This window comes from Corvus brachyrhynchos, unplaced genomic scaffold (assembly GCF_000691975.1).
Source record: "Corvus brachyrhynchos isolate BGI_N302 unplaced genomic scaffold, ASM69197v1 scaffold3, whole genome shotgun sequence".
Lineage (NCBI taxonomy): Eukaryota > Metazoa > Chordata > Aves > Passeriformes > Corvidae > Corvus > Corvus brachyrhynchos.
Window position 1 is genome coordinate 10,490,956 of NW_008237619.1, and position 6,065 is coordinate 10,497,020.

General features: G+C 40.8%; 1 long non-coding RNA gene across 1 annotated transcript in view; it reads right to left on the minus strand.

The window, feature by feature from the left end:
- Nucleotides 1–6,063, minus strand: part of LOC108446143 — an 18,032-nt gene extending 11,969 nt beyond the window's left edge. The window contains exons 1-2 of the long non-coding RNA XR_001861259.1: nt 6,016–6,063; nt 4,982–5,068 (exon numbers count right to left, since the gene is read on the minus strand). This is a non-coding gene — a long non-coding RNA (uncharacterized LOC108446143). The remainder of the gene's footprint in view (nt 1–4,981; nt 5,069–6,015) is intronic.
- Between the last annotated feature and the right edge of the window lie 2 nt (nt 6,064–6,065).

A 6,065-nucleotide genomic window follows, 5' to 3' on the forward strand; every position in this document is an offset into this window, starting at 1 on the left:
CACATCCCAAAATTTCTAACTGAAACTGTTGGACTCAATGCTCTTAAAGGTCTTTCCCAATCTAAATGAATCTGTCATTCTTCTCTTGCTTAAAAGGCTTCACCCATTTAAGGAGCACATTTCAGGGCAAGTGAAGCACAGAAAACAGTGACCACAATCCTGCAGTGGAAAATCCATCCCCTCGGGCTATTTACTAAATATCTCAGCATTCTGCATATTCTCAGAGAAAGGAGGATCAGTTCATGAATAGGAACAAAGAAAGAGCTATCTAAATCCACAACTGATGGAAATATGCACTGACCATGCATTAAATGGCCTCAGAAGTAATTACAGTGCTACCAAATGTCACACACAGAGGTGGCTGGGAACCCCTAGAAAACCAGAAAGGGCCCACATTATCTCATCTAACATTATACCACAAAGCCTGCCATTAGTGCACTCTAGGTCTCAATAACAACCCAAGCAGCTGCTCAGTTTGCCAGATGCAGGTGTTCAGTACCCTGCCGGAGTCTTCCTGCAAGTGACAGGAGGTTTTTGAATACTCCAGTCTCACTAAATGACAGAGGGGGTTTGGCCCCAGACATCTGGGCAGGTAAGACCAGAGTTCATAATGAAGTAAAAGAATGCAAAATATGGGAGATGAGAAAGCAAGTGGATTGGAAACCAACAGCCTTCAAGAAGAAAGGCAGCCTTCCAGCTCTGAGCTGGTGAAAAATTCCTGCCAAAGGCCAGGCTGGTTGTGTTGATACTTTTTAAAAAATAAATTGTTGAAACATAGGGGTTTTTTCCCAATTCGCCTCACCTATGTTTCTGTACCAGATTGCAGCAGCTTTGGAAATTGAGGCCACTTGTTATAGTTTGAGAGCACGCAACATTTTCAATATCAATCATCTAAATAATGAATTGTGACCAAAATACATATTTTTCATACTTCAGAACAGTTTCATTATTAGTAAGAGACCACATTCTTACTCAGAATCTCCTACTAAGTCTAGTAAGTAAACATATATCCTCTGCTGTTTACTTCTCACATTTTCTAGAGTACATGGGATTTTAAAAGAGGCATCTCAGCAATAGATGTCAAAAAAGGCAAATGTTTCTCTTTCAATTTGTACTGCATTTTGCTGCTTTGGGGACTAGAGTAGGTCACAGGGAATGTAAGGTGAGAATCCTATCCCAAAGAAAATGCTTCTCACAAGGTGAATTCAGAGGCTTTCATTTGTATTAGCTTCAGACCCTTTGCAAAGCACTGATATCCAGACAAGATAAATACTCGCTTTTGAAACAGCAGATCCTTCAAAAATAAAGTGGATTCAATAATACCAGGAAATAACTGCATGCAGCCAAAAGTTATTAGTCAATTCTGAAAAAAAACCCAAACTTCTTTTACTGTGCAATGGAGTCCCCAGAATCTGATGCCCTCTTTCTTTCTACACTGATAAAACTAGTTAATATGAATATAAAAGAACAGCTGTTTCTCAAATGATGCCCTTTCTTTAACCCTCAATTTGAGGCAAAGAAAACCAGACTGAAACTGTGTGGCATCTGCTCAGAGAATGAAACTTGGTCAGTGGTTTTTAAATCTATCCAGATTTTCAGTCTAGCTTTAAAACTGCTATACCAAATGTCCAGAAAGTCAGGCTTTAAATGCAAAGAGCAGCTTTTGCACTGAGAAACACCATGTATAAATAAATACAGCACAAATGTTTGCCATATATAGTACCATGCACCTGACTTGACCACTCACATGACTTCCTTCCATGCACTGCCTAAACAACTGCATGATTACAACCACCATTTCCCCTGCCACCCACTCCTCACCCCCCCCTCCTCTGCGAGCTACAGAAACTTCTAATCATGCCTCACACAGAGTAAAAATGCAAACCATTACAAAAAAGATTAAAAAAAAAAAAGAGAGAAAAGAGACAGGTGCATATTTGGTTTTGCCTGTGTTTGAACCTGTGGGAGTTACCCACCGTGGGTACAATCACACCACCTAAAAAGTGTTGCAAGTAAGAGTAGAAGCTTAGCAGCTTTCAAGAAACATATATATGTACATAAACTTCTGCTCTCCTCATAACCAGCCAGGACATTGTGGATAGAGGGGTGCTGAGAAGCAAAGAGAGAGCAACAAATGCACTGAAAAGTGCAGTGGCATGCCCAAAACCTCAGCTCTAGATAAGGTATTATGAAATCTAGTCAAGGAACATGGTACTTCTGACCACTTAGAAACACACTCAGGTAACTGAAAAACTTTTTCAGATATCTTACCAGAAGAGAGAAGGTGACTTTGGAAAAATCAGGAGAATAAAGACAAGGAGAGACCTCGACAGAAAAAGCAAGCACATTTTTTTTCTTTTTGTCAAGAGTAGGACAAAGAGTATATGGTGGATATGAAATATGCTCAAACGAGGTGCCCATGAGAAGCTAAGCCAGCACTTGATGAGAGACCGCTTCAGAGAAGAGTTGCTGCATGGAAAAAAGACTTGATGTAGCTAGAGAAGAGAATAAACCTTGAACAACCCTTCTAATGCCCAGGACTCACGTTTTGGCAACCACATTGATAGCTGTGACACACACTTTTTTGCATAGCCACTTAAGAGGCTGCGACCTTCCTGAGGCTATTAAAAATGTCTGAAAGCCCTGCTGGTTCATAAAGGAGAGGTAATCCTCCTACTCTTCGAATTTTTAAGTACTTGTTCAACTAGACTAATGATGCTTATAGGTCCTTATTTCCACTGTCATCCAAATAAATACTAATTAAAGTCAGTATGGAAACTGGTGGTTTTGTTGAAAATCAACTGGAATTTTGTATGACTAACTTCAAGAGAGCTGGGGTTTGGCTGAGGGAGAAGACTAAAAGCCTAACTCACAGACTACCTACCCAGTAGTGAACCCAGCTGGATTAGTGCGTCTGTTAGAATTCATGCTTATGATTCATCTCCAAAACCTCTGAAGACCCATGAAACTCATAATTCTATGGTCTCACATAGAGACAGGAGCCATCCAAATAGGTGCTCCCAGCTGTGCTGCTGGACAGGTTTCCTGATACTGCTGGCTGCACCTTCTTTAAAGTGCCTTTAAACAACTTGGATAAAGCGTAGGGCAAGGTCACAGTGATTTAGGCATCTGTGTTCCCCGCTCTTCTCCTGTGGCTGTAAGGACAGGATAAACTGTAGTGTGAAAACACAATGGCTGAAGTGTCTGCTAACAGCTGTTGAGTGTCTCATGTTCATAGAGAGGACAAATAGTGACATGCATCTTTATCCTTTTTATCTGAGAAAAGCAAACCTGCATTCTGACTCATGCTCTAACAAGCGGCATTACCAGCACAGCTGGAGAAGACTGCAGGCAATCATCTAGTTCACTAAGAGCAAACACTTAACAGATTATTTTTCACATAAATCTGTCAAAACCTGTATGGGTAGGTAGCCATCCTTAATCCTCAGAACTCACAAAATTCACTAAAAATCATGAGATGCCATGCAAATCTATTCAGAGGTTCCTTTTACTTGCTTTTGAACTTGTAGGTTTACCCTTTAACCACACGCTTTCCTTGCACACACTGGAAGGGAAACAAAGATTGCTTTAAAAGGAAAGCTGAAGGGTTTTGAGGATATAACCACCTATTAGCACCACACATAGTCAGTCCACTCAGGGAACAGACATGATCACACATGCCAATTCAGGTGCTTCAAAACCAGGTTTCTTATTTACTCAGTTATTTAAGTCAGGTCTGTGATTTGCTTCATCAGTCATAAACCCTGGTACTGTGTGGGAGCAAATGTGTGTCAAGAACTGAAGTACTTTCTGCATTCATGCTTCATATTTTGATTTAATGTGTTATGACACAAGTTAGCAATGTCTGCATTACCTGCCAGCCCTCTATGGTGGATAGCTGCCAATGAGCTGCCCAAAAAACTTATAACAGTGCCTACTGTTCTTGTCTTTTTTCTTTTGATACAAGAATTTTTCTCTAAGTTTACAGATGACAATTGCCTGCACCATATTTCTAACACTGCACATGAGCTGGCAAAAATTACTGACCTGTGGTGAGTCAATTCAACAGAGAAATATTTCTTTCCCTCTCTCCTTCACCACCCACTGAACCCTCCACAATATTATGCGATGGAGCAAAAGGCACTTACAACTGAAGTGGAAAAATTTTAAACCTAACCACTATTAAGAGGTCCTCAGAAGAAGGATGGAGTTTATATGAACAAAGGACATTTTTGCAAATACAGTTAATCAGATTCATGACTATTTTGGATGAAGCATTGCTTCTCAATAGATAGTAAAGTATTACATGTCATGTGCATGTATGTTGGTTTTATACAATAGATCTTTATTTTTCTGGAGTATCAAAGTACTATTTGGAAAAACAGGTAACTCCAAATAAAGTTAACAATTTCTCCCTCCAGCAAAATCTACCAGTTATTTTTAGAAAATAAGGCTTCTATCAAGTAAACCTTATTACTAGAATACGAAAAGCTCATTTGGAATCTAAAAATCACAAGCTTTTTCCTGACCAAAAAAGACTTAATTAGTTACTTGAATTGCTAAAATAATTGTATGTAGCTCCAACTCTTTTTGACACCCCAAAAGAAGAAATAGGAGACTTCCCATTTTCATGCTGAGCAAAGCAGCTCAGAAATAAGGGAGACCTAAAAGGCCGAATTAGCCAACAGCCACAGTGGCAGTTTAACTGACAAAAGGCAGCATCGAACTAAGGACAAAACAGGCTGTGGCCATTAACAAGGTTTGATTTATGTGGGTTTCCTTCCTTAAAAAAAAAAAACAAAAAAAAACAAAAAACACAACAAAAAACCAACAAAACTTTGGATTTAATTGACAGTAATTGTAAACAGATTAGTCCTGCAAGTCACACAGCCACGTTGGCTGTTTTGCAGTTCTGTGCTCTCCAAGTATCAAAGCCGACCTGAGCACGGCATTTTGAAGCCGCTGCTGAAGGGAAGGTTACCTGGGAGGGTCCGTGCTCCACTCCAAAGAGAGCAGTCCTTCACTGGCAGGACTTTTAACCCCAGGGAAATGCAAGAGACAATGAGGCCTTTGGAAAGAAGGGAAAATGTTACAATCAGGAAAAAAATAACAATCTTGAAGTATTTTTTCTAAGCAGGGAACTTAATCTACTTGTTTTCAAACACTAGGTCACTCACACATTTTCCCTCATATCTGAAGTTTTTGTCTCTCAAGTGAACTGAGAATAAAACAGCCCCAAAACCAACATCTGAACCCATTTAACAAGGATGCTACTGTAAACCTGGAGATAGGAGGCTGTGAATATAAACGTGAATATAAACAGTCTGTGCTCTTCACTGACATGCATAGCAGCAGTACTTGTAAATATTTATTCTGCTATAATTTTCAGTAATCAGTGCAGCTCGGGGTCGTTAGCAAATGTTCTTTAAACCATTTCCAGCTATGCTCCCGGCATGGCAGCGAGCAAGTTGATGCATCTCCCATGACACACGGGCATTACCTGGTGCTGTGGTGCACATCTGAAGGCCACCAAGTTATGGCACTGGGAAACTTTTAATAAAGCAGTTTCACCACAGCTACTGTCCAAACAGTTAGCTTGGAGTTGTGGTGCAATTTTCTAGGTTTTTGAATAGCAAACCGAGAAACTCCTTAAGAAACATTTCACGAAGAAACACTTTGAGAGGTTACCTAGTCGCATATCACCCCCAAATCTAAACATAAATCTGCAGCGCGGGATCATCTAATTCGGCACACCCTTTCTCACCCCCAAAAATTGCATCTACAACGCACAGCATGGTCACTACACACCCAGACGAAAGGAGCCCCCACCCCTCTGGTGAGCACCCAGGTAAGCGAGCAAACACATGCGAAAAACTTTCTGTGTATTACGGAAACAACATTCAAACCTTCCCCACCCCACTCCTGCCCAGCTGCAGCCTCTCAACCCCAATTCGGCCCATGCCGAAACACACTTCCCCTTCCACGGGGTCAGGCGGCCAGCAGGGAGCAATTTACCTGTCCCAGCCGCACCAAAGAGTGGGATTATGGCTGGAAACCTTCGCCCC